The sequence below is a fragment of the Anomaloglossus baeobatrachus genome, unplaced genomic scaffold (genome assembly GCF_048569485.1).
Source record: "Anomaloglossus baeobatrachus isolate aAnoBae1 unplaced genomic scaffold, aAnoBae1.hap1 Scaffold_864, whole genome shotgun sequence".
In the NCBI taxonomy this organism is placed as follows: domain Eukaryota; kingdom Metazoa; phylum Chordata; class Amphibia; order Anura; family Aromobatidae; genus Anomaloglossus; species Anomaloglossus baeobatrachus.
Window position 1 is genome coordinate 17,124 of NW_027445255.1, and position 15,845 is coordinate 32,968.

At 50.2% G+C, this 15,845-nt stretch overlaps 5 non-coding genes and 2 pseudogenes across 5 annotated transcripts; all 7 read right to left on the bottom strand.

Moving 5' to 3' along the window:
- Positions 1–1,029: 1,029 nt before the first annotated feature.
- Positions 1,030–1,220, bottom strand: LOC142288862 (U2 spliceosomal RNA). Its single transcript, XR_012749477.1, has one exon. It is a non-coding gene; the product is annotated as a U2 spliceosomal RNA (small nuclear RNA).
- Positions 1,221–2,607: 1,387 nt separating this feature from the next.
- On the bottom strand, positions 2,608–2,803 carry LOC142288884 (U2 spliceosomal RNA). The gene has a single exon (XR_012749496.1). It is a non-coding gene; the product is annotated as a U2 spliceosomal RNA (small nuclear RNA).
- A 2,185-nt stretch (positions 2,804–4,988) lies between these two features.
- LOC142288863 (U2 spliceosomal RNA) lies at positions 4,989–5,179 on the bottom strand. The gene has a single exon (XR_012749478.1). It is a non-coding gene; the product is annotated as a U2 spliceosomal RNA (small nuclear RNA).
- Positions 5,180–6,566: 1,387 nt separating this feature from the next.
- Positions 6,567–6,757, bottom strand: LOC142288864 (U2 spliceosomal RNA). The gene has a single exon (XR_012749479.1). It is a non-coding gene; the product is annotated as a U2 spliceosomal RNA (small nuclear RNA).
- Positions 6,758–8,144: 1,387 nt separating this feature from the next.
- LOC142288878 (U2 spliceosomal RNA) lies at positions 8,145–8,346 on the bottom strand (annotated as a pseudogene).
- Positions 8,347–13,785: 5,439 nt separating this feature from the next.
- LOC142288888 (U2 spliceosomal RNA) lies at positions 13,786–13,875 on the bottom strand (annotated as a pseudogene).
- Positions 13,876–15,262: 1,387 nt separating this feature from the next.
- On the bottom strand, positions 15,263–15,453 carry LOC142288865 (U2 spliceosomal RNA). The gene has a single exon (XR_012749480.1). It is a non-coding gene; the product is annotated as a U2 spliceosomal RNA (small nuclear RNA).
- Between the last annotated feature and the right edge of the window lie 392 nt (positions 15,454–15,845).

The window sequence follows — 15,845 nt, forward strand, 5'->3', positions numbered from 1 at the left end:
ATCTTTTCCCTTTCCTTCCCAGCCCCCAAACCCTGCCCTCTGTACCTTTCTCACCACCCGCTTCCCTTCTCCTGTCATCCCCCTACCACCCGGGAAAAAAAGAGATTGCCCCCTCCTTCCACTAGCCCACCCTCCCACCCAAAGAACAACTTCTTCTGCGCAGCTTGTTTTCTAGGCAGCAGCGCTATTGTGATGTCATCGGGGGGCATTGTGACAAGCCGCCAGTGTTCCGTCTCTTCATGTTGTGCACAGTTCAAACGGAAAATACATCAACAGGCAGACTACAGAAAAGCTTACTATCAAAGGTTAGAGGGGGGCTTTCTCAGAGGGCTTTTTACAGTTTTTCTATTCCCAATTAGCCGTTTAAGTGTACTTATTGAAAGTAGTAATTCTTTCATAGGCCGCCCTTTCTTAGTATTTGACGTTCCTTATATTGCGGTATGAGGCTTCGCAGTAGGTTGCAAACATTCATCACCCATGACTGTCCCCAATTGAGCTCAGAAGCTCAATGTCTATCATGACCTCTCTTTTAGAATGTCCAAGAGCAAGCAAACTATTCCTCCAGGAGAGGGCGCCAACAGACTACTAAAGAGATCATCATTACTCAAAGAAAACCCCAAAAACCAATGCATGATAGGAATAAACAGGTAACTTTCTTTGGAGTGGAAGCGGAGAGATCGCACCAGATGCCAATTCTAGATGTTATCACACCTGTGGTCACTGCAGCAGCAGGTGAATCCACTTTGTCCAAAAGGGATCTATTCCATTCAATTGCAAATGATCTAGATAAGACAGAGAACTGCAGCACGGGGACATAGCCGAGTTGGTCAGGTTGAGTGGTGATGAGTTTGCTATTTGGATGAATAAAGAAAGTCAAAAGTGTGAAAGATAAAAAACAAAAGGAGGAAGTGTGAAAAGTGAATGGGCCAAATTGAGGTGCATATGAAGACGTATGCTTTCTTCCAATTCATTAAATCGGGCTAATATGAATCAGGTGAATTGAGTTCTGCTTTTGGAAACTGGGTTAAGAAGGGGTGCACCGTTCCTGGAGGTACTGCAATACCAGGTCAATGCGTGGAGTGGACAGAGCAAGCTCTTTTTCCATCTCCCTGTTCTAAAAATCCATTTAATATATGGTCCCCAGATAGGGGACGTATCAGATATTAAACTGATAAGAACAGATACTACACTTGATCTTAGCCAAAAGGCCGAGAAGCGATAACCAGAATTGGTTTGGGCCTCGAGTGGCACCCTGGCCTATGCCGGACACATCTTAGGGAGAGAGAGCGAGAGGGAGACAAACCCACGCCTACACAAGACATTTTGTCACCCAAGCCAACCCTTGAAAAGGCTGCTTTGCAGAGCCAAAACAAGAAGAATGGTGCGTTTTGCAGCCGCCGCCCACTGCAATGAATCTGAATAACTCCTCCTTTAGGGCGCAAGCAACTCCCCTCCCCCTTGCAGTCTTTCCAATTCACGATACAAAAAGACGGACAGGACAGGTTGCCTGACTTTCCGTCACTGCCACCCTTTGCCATCCTTACCCGTAGAAAGCCCTTTCATCATCCCCAAACCCTAATCTTTTCCCTTTCCTTCCCAGCCCCCAAACCCTGCCCTCTGTACCTTTCTCACCACCCGCTTCCCTTCTCCTGTCATCCCCCTACCACCCGGGAAAAAAAGAGATTGCCCCCTCCTTCCACTAGCCCACCCTCCCACCCAAAGAACAACTTCTTCTGCGCAGCTTGTTTTCTAGGCAGCAGCGCTATTGTGATGTCATCGGGGGGCATTGTGACAAGCCGCCAGTGTTCCGTCTCTTCATGTTGTGCACAGTTCAAACGGAAAATACATCAACAGGCAGACTACAGAAAAGCTTACTATCAAAGGTTAGAGGGGGGCTTTCTCAGAGGGCTTTTTACAGTTTTTCTATTCCCAATTAGCCGTTTAAGTGTACTTATTGAAAGTAGTAATTCTTTCATAGGCCGCCCTTTCTTAGTATTTGACGTTCCTTATATTGCGGTATGAGGCTTCGCAGTAGGTTGCAAACATTCATCACCCATGACTGTCCCCAATTGAGCTCAGAAGCTCAATGTCTATCATGACCTCTCTTTTAGAATGTCCAAGAGCAAGCAAACTATTCCTCCAGGAGAGGGCGCCAACAGACTACTAAAGAGATCATCATTACTCAAAGAAAACCCCAAAAACCAATGCATGATAGGAATAAACAGGTAACTTTCTTTGGAGTGGAAGCGGAGAGATCGCACCAGATGCCAATTCTAGATGTTATCACACCTGTGGTCACTGCAGCAGCAGGTGAATCCACTTTGTCCAAAAGGGATCTATTCCATTCAATTGCAAATGATCTAGATAAGACAGAGAACTGCAGCACGGGGACATAGCCGAGTTGGTCAGGTTGAGTGGTGATGAGTTTGCTATTTGGATGAATAAAGAAAGTCAAAAGTGTGAAAGATAAAAAACAAAAGGAGGAAGTGTGAAAAGTGAATGGGCCAAATTGAGGTGCATATGAAGACGTATGCTTTCTTCCAATTCATTAAATCGGGCTAATATGAATCAGGTGAATTGAGTTCTGCTTTTGGAAACTGGGTTAAGAAGGGGTGCACCGTTCCTGGAGGTACTGCAATACCAGGTCAATGCGTGGAGTGGACAGAGCAAGCTCTTTTTCCATCTCCCTGTTCTAAAAATCCATTTAATATATGGTCCCCAGATAGGGGACGTATCAGATATTAAACTGATAAGAACAGATTTTGATTTAATGAAGCTTTCCAAAGCACCACAAAAAATGCATGACCGAAGTCACACCAAAAACAGTGCAAAGGCTAGGATTCGTGTGGACCCCACCGTGAGGAGAGGGTCCCCAAAAATCAACCCCGTCCCTCCGAGCCAGAAGGCCACAGCAAGGGTCAGGGATCTTCGGTGCTCCCCCAAGCCGAAGCCTGGTTGAGCCTTGTCGTTGCTCCCAGCGTCCACCCAGGCATCTTACCCAAGTGGAGTAGAGAGCTACTAGTTGTTGGTTTCGCAGCCGAAACTGCCCGGACCGTCAACCGGTGTTGGTTTCTCAGCCCAAGGCTAACCGGACCTCCAACCGGGTGTTGGTTTCTCCGCCGAAGCTGACCCAGACCTCCAACCGGGTGTTGGTTTCTCAGCCGAAGCTGACCCAGACCTCCAACCGGGTGTTAGTTTCTCAGCCCAAAGCTGACCAGACCTCCGACCGGGATTGTAAAAATTTCCCTTCCTAGCCAGAAGGCCGGGATAGGGTAATATGCTCAAAAAGTATGAAAAGGCAAGGTACGGTGTGCTACAGAGCCCAAGGCTTGCCGGGGTCCCAAGCCAGCAAGCTCAGACTCACTCCAGGGTCGTCAGTCCTGGGGCACGTTGTACCATAGCCCCCCACCCTTACTCAGTCTAATAGCCTCGATCCTGGTAGGGCCATGTTTTCCTCTAGATGAATATACTATCCACCCAGAGTACTAGCAAGCGCAACCTTCCAGTGTGCATTGTATCATTGTACTAAGGTGGCCTGGAGCTTAAACCACCTCTTCGAACAACACTACACTTGATCTTAGCCAAAAGGCCGAGAAGCGATAACCAGAATTGGTTTGGGCCTCGAGTGGCACCCTGGCCTATGCCGGACACATCTTAGGGAGAGAGAGCGAGAGGGAGACAAACCCACGCCTACACAAGACATTTTGTCACCCAAGCCAACCCTTGAAAAGGCTGCTTTGCAGAGCCAAAACAAGAAGAATGGTGCGTTTTGCAGCCGCCGCCCACTGCAATGAATCTGAATAACTCCTCCTTTAGGGCGCAAGCAACTCCCCTCCCCCTTGCAGTCTTTCCAATTCACGATACAAAAAGACGGACAGGACAGGTTGCCTGACTTTCCGTCACTGCCACCCTTTGCCATCCTTACCCGTAGAAAGCCCTTTCATCATCCCCAAACCCTAATCTTTTCCCTTTCCTTCCCAGCCCCCAAACCCTGCCCTCTGTACCTTTCTCACCACCCGCTTCCCTTCTCCTGTCATCCCCCTACCACCCGGGAAAAAAAGAGATTGCCCCCTCCTTCCACTAGCCCACCCTCCCACCCAAAGAACAACTTCTTCTGCGCAGCTTGTTTTCTAGGCAGCAGCGCTATTGTGATGTCATCGGGGGGCATTGTGACAAGCCGCCAGTGTTCCGTCTCTTCATGTTGTGCACAGTTCAAACGGAAAATACATCAACAGGCAGACTACAGAAAAGCTTACTATCAAAGGTTAGAGGGGGGCTTTCTCAGAGGGCTTTTTACAGTTTTTCTATTCCCAATTAGCCGTTTAAGTGTACTTATTGAAAGTAGTAATTCTTTCATAGGCCGCCCTTTCTTAGTATTTGACGTTCCTTATATTGCGGTATGAGGCTTCGCAGTAGGTTGCAAACATTCATCACCCATGACTGTCCCCAATTGAGCTCAGAAGCTCAATGTCTATCATGACCTCTCTTTTAGAATGTCCAAGAGCAAGCAAACTATTCCTCCAGGAGAGGGCGCCAACAGACTACTAAAGAGATCATCATTACTCAAAGAAAACCCCAAAAACCAATGCATGATAGGAATAAACAGGTAACTTTCTTTGGAGTGGAAGCGGAGAGATCGCACCAGATGCCAATTCTAGATGTTATCACACCTGTGGTCACTGCAGCAGCAGGTGAATCCACTTTGTCCAAAAGGGATCTATTCCATTCAATTGCAAATGATCTAGATAAGACAGAGAACTGCAGCACGGGGACATAGCCGAGTTGGTCAGGTTGAGTGGTGATGAGTTTGCTATTTGGATGAATAAAGAAAGTCAAAAGTGTGAAAGATAAAAAACAAAAGGAGGAAGTGTGAAAAGTGAATGGGCCAAATTGAGGTGCATATGAAGACGTATGCTTTCTTCCAATTCATTAAATCGGGCTAATATGAATCAGGTGAATTGAGTTCTGCTTTTGGAAACTGGGTTAAGAAGGGGTGCACCGTTCCTGGAGGTACTGCAATACCAGGTCAATGCGTGGAGTGGACAGAGCAAGCTCTTTTTCCATCTCCCTGTTCTAAAAATCCATTTAATATATGGTCCCCAGATAGGGGACGTATCAGATATTAAACTGATAAGAACAGATACTACACTTGATCTTAGCCAAAAGGCCGAGAAGCGATAACCAGAATTGGTTTGGGCCTCGAGTGGCACCCTGGCCTATGCCGGACACATCTTAGGGAGAGAGAGCGAGAGGGAGACAAACCCACGCCTACACAAGACATTTTGTCACCCAAGCCAACCCTTGAAAAGGCTGCTTTGCAGAGCCAAAACAAGAAGAATGGTGCGTTTTGCAGCCGCCGCCCACTGCAATGAATCTGAATAACTCCTCCTTTAGGGCGCAAGCAACTCCCCTCCCCCTTGCAGTCTTTCCAATTCACGATACAAAAAGACGGACAGGACAGGTTGCCTGACTTTCCGTCACTGCCACCCTTTGCCATCCTTACCCGTAGAAAGCCCTTTCATCATCCCCAAACCCTAATCTTTTCCCTTTCCTTCCCAGCCCCCAAACCCTGCCCTCTGTACCTTTCTCACCACCCGCTTCCCTTCTCCTGTCATCCCCCTACCACCCGGGAAAAAAAGAGATTGCCCCCTCCTTCCACTAGCCCACCCTCCCACCCAAAGAACAACTTCTTCTGCGCAGCTTGTTTTCTAGGCAGCAGCGCTATTGTGATGTCATCGGGGGGCATTGTGACAAGCCGCCAGTGTTCCGTCTCTTCATGTTGTGCACAGTTCAAACGGAAAATACATCAACAGGCAGACTACAGAAAAGCTTACTATCAAAGGTTAGAGGGGGGCTTTCTCAGAGGGCTTTTTACAGTTTTTCTATTCCCAATTAGCCGTTTAAGTGTACTTATTGAAAGTAGTAATTCTTTCATAGGCCGCCCTTTCTTAGTATTTGACGTTCCTTATATTGCGGTATGAGGCTTCGCAGTAGGTTGCAAACATTCATCACCCATGACTGTCCCCAATTGAGCTCAGAAGCTCAATGTCTATCATGACCTCTCTTTTAGAATGTCCAAGAGCAAGCAAACTATTCCTCCAGGAGAGGGCGCCAACAGACTACTAAAGAGATCATCATTACTCAAAGAAAACCCCAAAAACCAATGCATGATAGGAATAAACAGGTAACTTTCTTTGGAGTGGAAGCGGAGAGATCGCACCAGATGCCAATTCTAGATGTTATCACACCTGTGGTCACTGCAGCAGCAGGTGAATCCACTTTGTCCAAAAGGGATCTATTCCATTCAATTGCAAATGATCTAGATAAGACAGAGAACTGCAGCACGGGGACATAGCCGAGTTGGTCAGGTTGAGTGGTGATGAGTTTGCTATTTGGATGAATAAAGAAAGTCAAAAGTGTGAAAGATAAAAAACAAAAGGAGGAAGTGTGAAAAGTGAATGGGCCAAATTGAGGTGCATATGAAGACGTATGCTTTCTTCCAATTCATTAAATCGGGCTAATATGAATCAGGTGAATTGAGTTCTGCTTTTGGAAACTGGGTTAAGAAGGGGTGCACCGTTCCTGGAGGTACTGCAATACCAGGTCAATGCGTGGAGTGGACAGAGCAAGCTCTTTTTCCATCTCCCTGTTCTAAAAATCCATTTAATATATGGTCCCCAGATAGGGGACGTATCAGATATTAAACTGATAAGAACAGATACTACACTTGATCTTAGCCAAAAGGCCGAGAAGCGATAACCAGAATTGGTTTGGGCCTCGAGTGGCACCCTGGCCTATGCCGGACACATCTTAGGGAGAGAGAGCGAGAGGGAGACAAACCCACGCCTACACAAGACATTTTGTCACCCAAGCCAACCCTTGAAAAGGCTGCTTTGCAGAGCCAAAACAAGAAGAATGGTGCGTTTTGCAGCCGCCGCCCACTGCAATGAATCTGAATAACTCCTCCTTTAGGGCGCAAGCAACTCCCCTCCCCCTTGCAGTCTTTCCAATTCACGATACAAAAAGACGGACAGGACAGGTTGCCTGACTTTCCGTCACTGCCACCCTTTGCCATCCTTACCCGTAGAAAGCCCTTTCATCATCCCCAAACCCTAATCTTTTCCCTTTCCTTCCCAGCCCCCAAACCCTGCCCTCTGTACCTTTCTCACCACCCGCTTCCCTTCTCCTGTCATCCCCCTACCACCCGGGAAAAAAAGAGATTGCCCCCTCCTTCCACTAGCCCACCCTCCCACCCAAAGAACAACTTCTTCTGCGCAGCTTGTTTTCTAGGCAGCAGCGCTATTGTGATGTCATCGGGGGGCATTGTGACAAGCCGCCAGTGTTCCGTCTCTTCATGTTGTGCACAGTTCAAACGGAAAATACATCAACAGGCAGACTACAGAAAAGCTTACTATCAAAGGTTAGAGGGGGGCTTTCTCAGAGGGCTTTTTACAGTTTTTCTATTCCCAATTAGCCGTTTAAGTGTACTTATTGAAAGTAGTAATTCTTTCATAGGCCGCCCTTTCTTAGTATTTGACGTTCCTTATATTGCGGTATGAGGCTTCGCAGTAGGTTGCAAACATTCATCACCCATGACTGTCCCCAATTGAGCTCAGAAGCTCAATGTCTATCATGACCTCTCTTTTAGAATGTCCAAGAGCAAGCAAACTATTCCTCCAGGAGAGGGCGCCAACAGACTACTAAAGAGATCATCATTACTCAAAGAAAACCCCAAAAACCAATGCATGATAGGAATAAACAGGTAACTTTCTTTGGAGTGGAAGCGGAGAGATCGCACCAGATGCCAATTCTAGATGTTATCACACCTGTGGTCACTGCAGCAGCAGGTGAATCCACTTTGTCCAAAAGGGATCTATTCCATTCAATTGCAAATGATCTAGATAAGACAGAGAACTGCAGCACGGGGACATAGCCGAGTTGGTCAGGTTGAGTGGTGATGAGTTTGCTATTTGGATGAATAAAGAAAGTCAAAAGTGTGAAAGATAAAAAACAAAAGGAGGAAGTGTGAAAAGTGAATGGGCCAAATTGAGGTGCATATGAAGACGTATGCTTTCTTCCAATTCATTAAATCGGGCTAATATGAATCAGGTGAATTGAGTTCTGCTTTTGGAAACTGGGTTAAGAAGGGGTGCACCGTTCCTGGAGGTACTGCAATACCAGGTCAATGCGTGGAGTGGACAGAGCAAGCTCTTTTTCCATCTCCCTGTTCTAAAAATCCATTTAATATATGGTCCCCAGATAGGGGACGTATCAGATATTAAACTGATAAGAACAGATTTGATTTAACAGCATCTTTATTATCATGCACTACTCACAAAAAGTTAACAAACCGTGTACTGTGCCGCAGCCCCGTACACACAGAAATATACAATCATTCTTACATAGCCATAGAGTACGACGCACTAAACTATACATCACGCTCCTATGCTATCCATAACACTCAAGCTGAAAGAAAAAGTTAGACAATAAATAACGACGAACCGGCGATTGGGGGGTGGGGGTAGGGGAAAAGGGGGATAGGGTGGGGAAATCACAGGCCCGAAGCTTTATTGAAAGACGCACATAACGGGAAAAGGAGGGAGGGGGCATTGAAGAGGTTTAAACCTCCTCCTCGGCGCTGTCGTCCGGACTGTCCATGATGGAATAGTCTCTGAGCAGGCTGTGGATCAGCCTGCGGCAATCCTGGATAGACATCCTCTCCCTCTTCAAGATGAGCCGGTTCCTGGCGACCCAAATAGCGTCCTTAAAGCAGTTCATAAGGCGCCAAGCCTCCTGGATGGCTCCAACGGTGTGAGTCCCAGGGAAGAGTCCATAAAGTACGGAATGGTACGATAGGCTCCCTCTGGGGACGGAGTTCCTCAGGTCATCCTCCAGGGCAACCAACAGGCGCTGTGCGAAACGGCAGTCCCAAAAGGCGTGCAGCGATGTTTCCTCCACGAAGGGGCACCTTGGGCAGTACCGGGTTTTGCACAGGTTCCGGGCGTGCATGAATGACCGGACGGGCAGTCCGCCCTGTATCGCCATCCATGACAAGTCCTTGTGCCCGTTGGTCAATCCAGCCGATGACACGTTTGTCCAAACAGTCTCCAGTGTGTCGTGATGAAGTCCTGGAATGTTCTCCATTTCGTCCTTGGCTCTGATGAGTTTGTGGATAGTCTTTGGCTTCCACAAATCAGGCTTGAGTCCCTCCAGTTGGTGTTCCCTCACAAACCGAACCACGTCTCCGTAGAACCATGGCGTCGTCCAGTTGTAGGGGAAGGAGCTGTCCCACTTGTCCCAGCCTAACCGTCTCCAAAGGGGGAGCAGGAAGAAGCGAGACATGGACCCACCCGCGGAACCTCTCTTGACTCGCAGAGTTCGGCGAACGCAGTCACATACGAAGGAGGATCGCAGGAGGGTGGGGATATCGGGTACGCCCTTCCCACCCTTGCGAGGATCCTTGTACATGATGCTCCGCTTTACTCTGTCCATCTTGGATCCCCAGACAAAACGAAACACCGTCCTGGTAATGGCCCTGCACACGGTGGCAAGGGGGGGCCAGGCCTGGGCCGTGTACTGCAGCACGGGCAGTACCTCGTTACGCAGGACCAGTGCTTTGCCCTCACAGGTGAGGCGTCTGAGGCTCCACAGACCGATCCGTTGGGTGATCTTGGTCAAGCGTTCCTCCCAGGACTTGAGGGCTGCTCCTTCCTTCCCGAACCAGACTCCAAGAACCTTGATGAAATCCGGCTGGATGCTGAAAGGGAAGGGGGCGGAAGAGGCCGGCTGCCAGTCCCCGAAGAGCATGGCTTCCGACTTCCCGCAGTTGACTTTGGCTCCCGAAGCCCGTCCGAAGGTCTCACAGGTCTGGACGAGGGTGTCGACTGAGCGCCGGTCCGCGCAGAAGACGGTCACGTCGTCCATGTAGAGCGAGCACTTGACCTCGAAGCGTTCTGGTCCTGGTGCGGTGATCCCTCTGATCTCTCCATTCCGCCGGATAGCCTCTGCAAAGAGTTCTATAACACAAACAAAAAGAAGAGGTGACAGAGGACAGCCTTGTCTGACCCCTGAGAGGACCGGGAAGGGGTCAGTCTTCCAGCCGTTTACCAACACCGAGCTGTGAATATCAAAATACATTAGTTGGACATACAAGCAAAACATGTTACCCAAACCTAACCTGTGCAGAGCTTTGCCCAGGAACTCATGGGAAACACGGTCGAAGGCCTTTTCCTGATCCAACGAGATCAGGGCTGCGTGCACCCGGCGGGCTTTGATGTACTCGACCGTGTCCCGCATGAGAGCCAGGCTGTCTGCGATGCGACGTCCGGGGATGCCGCAGGTCTGATCCGGGTGGATGATCCGTCCGATAACAGTCTTCAATCTCGTTGCCATCGTCTTGGCCAGGATCTTGTAGTCGACGTTCAGAAGGGTGATGGGACGCCAATTCTTCAGGTCGCACCTCTCTCCTTTACGCTTGTACAGGATCGTGACCATTCCTTCCCTCAGAGATGGAGGCATTCTGCCCTCCACCACCATCTCCTCATACAGCCCTAACAGGTCCGGACAGATTAGGTCTCCCAGCGCTACATAGAGCTCTGCTGGGAGGCCGTCACTGCCCGGTGTCCTGCCAGAACTAAAGGATTTGGCGGCCGAGAGCAGCTCGTCCACCGTCAGAGGAACATCCATGGCCGCCGCGTCTGCAGGGTCAAGATGGTTAGTGATACCTGACAGGAACTTATCGGCGGCCTCGGGGTCAGTAGTCTTGCGGGCGTAGAGTTCGCTGTAGAAGTCGCTGACGACCTTCATCACGTTCTCTTTCCCGCGTTGCATGCTTCCACTCTCGTCTCGTAGTTCATTCATGGGCGTGTGACCGGCGTGGAGTTTCCTGAAAAAGAACGAGTTACATTTCTCACCCTTCTCCAGGTTCTCCACTTTGGAACGGAAGACAATTCGCTCGGACTCCTCCTCGAAGTGCCTTTTCAGGCTCCTCTTAGTCTCCTCCAGCTCCTCTCTCACGTCCCAGCCGCATCGAAGAAGGTCCTGCAGGGAACGCAGCTCACGCTGGAGTCTCCTGAAGTCCCTCCTCTTCAGACACGCCTGTTGTTGACTCTTTGCCTGAAAGAAGAAACGGAACTCGAGTTTAACGTATTCCCACCAGTCAGAAACAGACTGGAAGCCCGCCTTGTAGGCCCGCCACGTGGAGTAGGCAGCTCTAAGCTCCTCCAGAATCTCACCCTTTTCCAGCAGAGAGCAGTTCAGCTTCCAGGAGCCCGGGCCAATGGGGAAGCCATGGCCCAGCACACCTTGAAAGTGAATGGCTCTGTGGTCAGAGAAGAAGCAGGGGACCATCGAGTGCCCACTCCGCCCAACCGCCCGAGAGGTAAACACAAAGTCAATCCTGGAACGCAGCGAGCCATCGGATCGGCACCATGAATAGTTCACGGATCCGTGTCCGATGGAGCCAACAACGTCCACAAGAGAGGCTTCGGTCACCATCTCAATGAGCAGTTTGGATGTGACGTCCAACTTGGCAGCCGTTCCAGAACTGCGTCCATCCTCCTCAATCGGGCAGTTGAAATCCCCGGCCATCACTACCGTCCTGGCGGTAGCGAGCTGAGGGCGCAGGGCTTGGAGGAGCTCCAGTCGATCGCTCTTCACAGGAGAAGCATACACATTGATGAACCTGACAGGTTCTCCCGCCCAGGTGCCATCCACGAGCAGTAACCTGCCGCAGACGATTTCCTGAACAGAGTCCAATGTGAAGGCGCTTCCCCTGATCAGCACGGCGACCCCCGCGGACCTACAGTCGCCTCCGCCGGACCAGTAGGATGGGCCATGGGTCCACTCCCTGGCCAGATGGTTGAAGGACCTAGAGGAGGGAAGGGAGCATTCCTGCAGGAAAAATACATCACTAGACTGAGTGTTAAGGAACGCAAAAATTGTCTGACGTCGGAACTTGTCTCTGATGCTCCTAACATTAATGGAAAAGATGTTAATGTTAGCAGTCATTGGAGGAAAGAGAAAGTTAGCGCAGGCGGTGTGCCTTAGTTACCACTCCGGTCGGGCGGTTCTTCCTCTTTGGCACCTGCTGGTAAGGGTATCTCCAGCAGACCCTCTTCTTCTAGCTGATCGAGCAGGGATGGTGCCTCAGTGGCTTCCGACTCCTCCATTTCTTCTTCGGCCACAAGGGACTCCACCATCTGCTCCAACACGTCCGGTTCTGGGAGGAGGCCATCCTCCTCTTCCTGGGGTGGATTGGGATCCACAATGAACAGCTTGGAAGGTTCTGCGACAGGACTATCTTCCACCTTCCTTTTCCTTTGGCCTGTACCTGAGGAGACAAGAGCTGGAAAATCCTCCTCGGTGAAAAGTGCAAGAGTGCTGAGGTCCTCTGCTCTCATGGTCTGGGGAGGGAGAGTGGGCTTTGGGGGGGGGGTGAGGAGACCAACTGAGGAGTAGGGAAATGAGGTGGAGGTAGTGGAATCCTCAGTAGGGTTGGCCGGGGGGGGAGGGGTTTGGACAGGGGTGACAGGGGGGGGGACCAGGGAGGGGGCAACAGTTTTCTTACCCTTTTTCCTGGACTCCGTGGCTGCTGGGGCATCGGCTGGAGCCACGGTCGCCGGGTTCTTGGCCGCCTTGTCCTTGGCCTCCGTGGCCTTGGTCGTAGCTGCCTTGGTCGACGAAGCTGTGGCTACCCGATACTGGGTCACCGCGGCAACCCTTGCCCAGGATTTCTCCCGCTGTGGGCAGTCCTTGTAAAGGTGGTCCGCCTGTCCACATAGGTTGCAAGTCTTCTTCTTTGGGCAGTCCTTGGAGCTGTGTCCCGTCACCCGGCAAACCCTGCAGGCGTCCTCCTTGCAGGTCTTCATCGAATGCCCTTTCCCGCCACATTTCCTGCAGTTGTGTGGCATGTCCGGGTAGTAGATGAGACCAAAGGAGTTTCCCAGAGAGAATGTCGGGGGCAGGTGCTGGAGACCATCCTCGGATGCTGGTTCCCTGTAGAGTCGAACGGTTACTGACCACTTACCCGTCCAGAATCCGTTGCCGTTAAGGATGTGGGATGGCTCCCTCACCACTGTGCAGAGACGTCCCAGGAACGTGGAGATGTCTCTTCCTGGGGTGTGCGGGTTCCGCATGGAGACCGTGATCCTCTTCTCATCCCTCTGTATAGGACAGGATCCTAAAAAAGAATGAAAAGGGGAGTCCGGCATCGCTGCGTTCATCGCCTCCCAGTATCTCCTGCAGGCATTCACCGTGGCAAAGGTTACCAGAAAAATGCCAGTCATGAAGGTCTGGACACTCAGGGTTTCCGCCCTGGAGAAGCCCTGATCCAGAATCATCTTCTTGCAGAACACGTCGCTGGACATGTCCGGCAACCTACCATCCACCGCCTTTAGCTTCAGGGCGACCGTCTGCCGCATCCAAGGCTCCAGGGTTGGAGCCTTTTCAGGCGGCGTCCGGGCTCCCTCCGGCTGGCTGGCGTCGGAGGTAGGGGCCTCTTGGGCCGAAGAAGCCTCTGGATGAGCCTTCCTGGAGGTCCCTGGGTCCTGAGCCTTCTTGGCTGCCTTCTCTGGCTTGCTTGCCATGGCTGGTTCCTGCTTGAGTTCCCGGAGCTGGATCTTGGATTCTTCTCCGGGTGTCTTCTCCCGCTGTGTTCCTCCTCGAAGTTCCTCTGGTCTCCCCAAGTCTTCTCCGAGCCTTCGTCTTCTTGCTTCTTTCTGCCAAGCTCTTCTTCCGTCCGATCTCCCTCTTCCGGTCTCGGCTGGGCTTCGGAGCTCGTCTCCCTGATCGTATCTCGTCAAGTGTAGCTAGCTCAGTTTGTTCTGATAAGAACAGATACTACACTTGATCTTAGCCAAAAGGCCGAGAAGCGATAACCAGAATTGGTTTGGGCCTCGAGTGGCACCCTGGCCTATGCCGGACACATCTTAGGGAGAGAGAGCGAGAGGGAGACAAACCCACGCCTACACAAGACATTTTGTCACCCAAGCCAACCCTTGAAAAGGCTGCTTTGCAGAGCCAAAACAAGAAGAATGGTGCGTTTTGCAGCCGCCGCCCACTGCAATGAATCTGAATAACTCCTCCTTTAGGGCGCAAGCAACTCCCCTCCCCCTTGCAGTCTTTCCAATTCACGATACAAAAAGACGGACAGGACAGGTTGCCTGACTTTCCGTCACTGCCACCCTTTGCCATCCTTACCCGTAGAAAGCCCTTTCATCATCCCCAAACCCTAATCTTTTCCCTTTCCTTCCCAGCCCCCAAACCCTGCCCTCTGTACCTTTCTCACCACCCGCTTCCCTTCTCCTGTCATCCCCCTACCACCCGGGAAAAAAAGAGATTGCCCCCTCCTTCCACTAGCCCACCCTCCCACCCAAAGAACAACTTCTTCTGCGCAGCTTGTTTTCTAGGCAGCAGCGCTATTGTGATGTCATCGGGGGGCATTGTGACAAGCCGCCAGTGTTCCGTCTCTTCATGTTGTGCACAGTTCAAACGGAAAATACATCAACAGGCAGACTACAGAAAAGCTTACTATCAAAGGTTAGAGGGGGGCTTTCTCAGAGGGCTTTTTACAGTTTTTCTATTCCCAATTAGCCGTTTAAGTGTACTTATTGAAAGTAGTAATTCTTTCATAGGCCGCCCTTTCTTAGTATTTGACGTTCCTTATATTGCGGTATGAGGCTTCGCAGTAGGTTGCAAACATTCATCACCCATGACTGTCCCCAATTGAGCTCAGAAGCTCAATGTCTATCATGACCTCTCTTTTAGAATGTCCAAGAGCAAGCAAACTATTCCTCCAGGAGAGGGCGCCAACAGACTACTAAAGAGATCATCATTACTCAAAGAAAACCCCAAAAACCAATGCATGATAGGAATAAACAGGTAACTTTCTTTGGAGTGGAAGCGGAGAGATCGCACCAGATGCCAATTCTAGATGTTATCACACCTGTGGTCACTGCAGCAGCAGGTGAATCCACTTTGTCCAAAAGGGATCTATTCCATTCAATTGCAAATGATCTAGATAAGACAGAGAACTGCAGCACGGGGACATAGCCGAGTTGGTCAGGTTGAGTGGTGATGAGTTTGCTATTTGGATGAATAAAGAAAGTCAAAAGTGTGAAAGATAAAAAACAAAAGGAGGAAGTGTGAAAAGTGAATGGGCCAAATTGAGGTGCATATGAAGACGTATGCTTTCTTCCAATTCATTAAATCGGGCTAATATGAATCAGGTGAATTGAGTTCTGCTTTTGGAAACTGGGTTAAGAAGGGGTGCACCGTTCCTGGAGGTACTGCAATACCAGGTCAATGCGTGGAGTGGACAGAGCAAGCTCTTTTTCCATCTCCCTGTTCTAAAAATCCATTTAATATATGGTCCCCAGATAGGGGACGTATCAGATATTAAACTGATAAGAACAGATACTACACTTGATCTTAGCCAAAAGGCCGAGAAGCGATAACCAGAATTGGTTTGGGCCTCGAGTGGCACCCTGGCCTATGCCGGACACATCTTAGGGAGAGAGAGCGAGAGGGAGACAAACCCACGCCTACACAAGACATTTTGTCACCCAAGCCAACCCTTGAAAAGGCTGCTTTGCAGAGCCAAAACAAGAAGAATGGTGCGTTTTGCAGCCGCCGCCCACTGCAATGAATCTGAATAACTCCTCCTTTAGGGCGCAAGCAACTCCCCTCCCCCTTGCAGTCTTTCCAATTCACGATACAAAAAGACGGACAGGACAGGTTGCCTGACTTTCCGTCACTGCCACCCTTTGCCATCCTTACCCGTAGAAAGCCCTTTCATCATCCCCAAACCCTAATCTTTTCCCTTTCCTTCCCAGCCCCCAAACCCT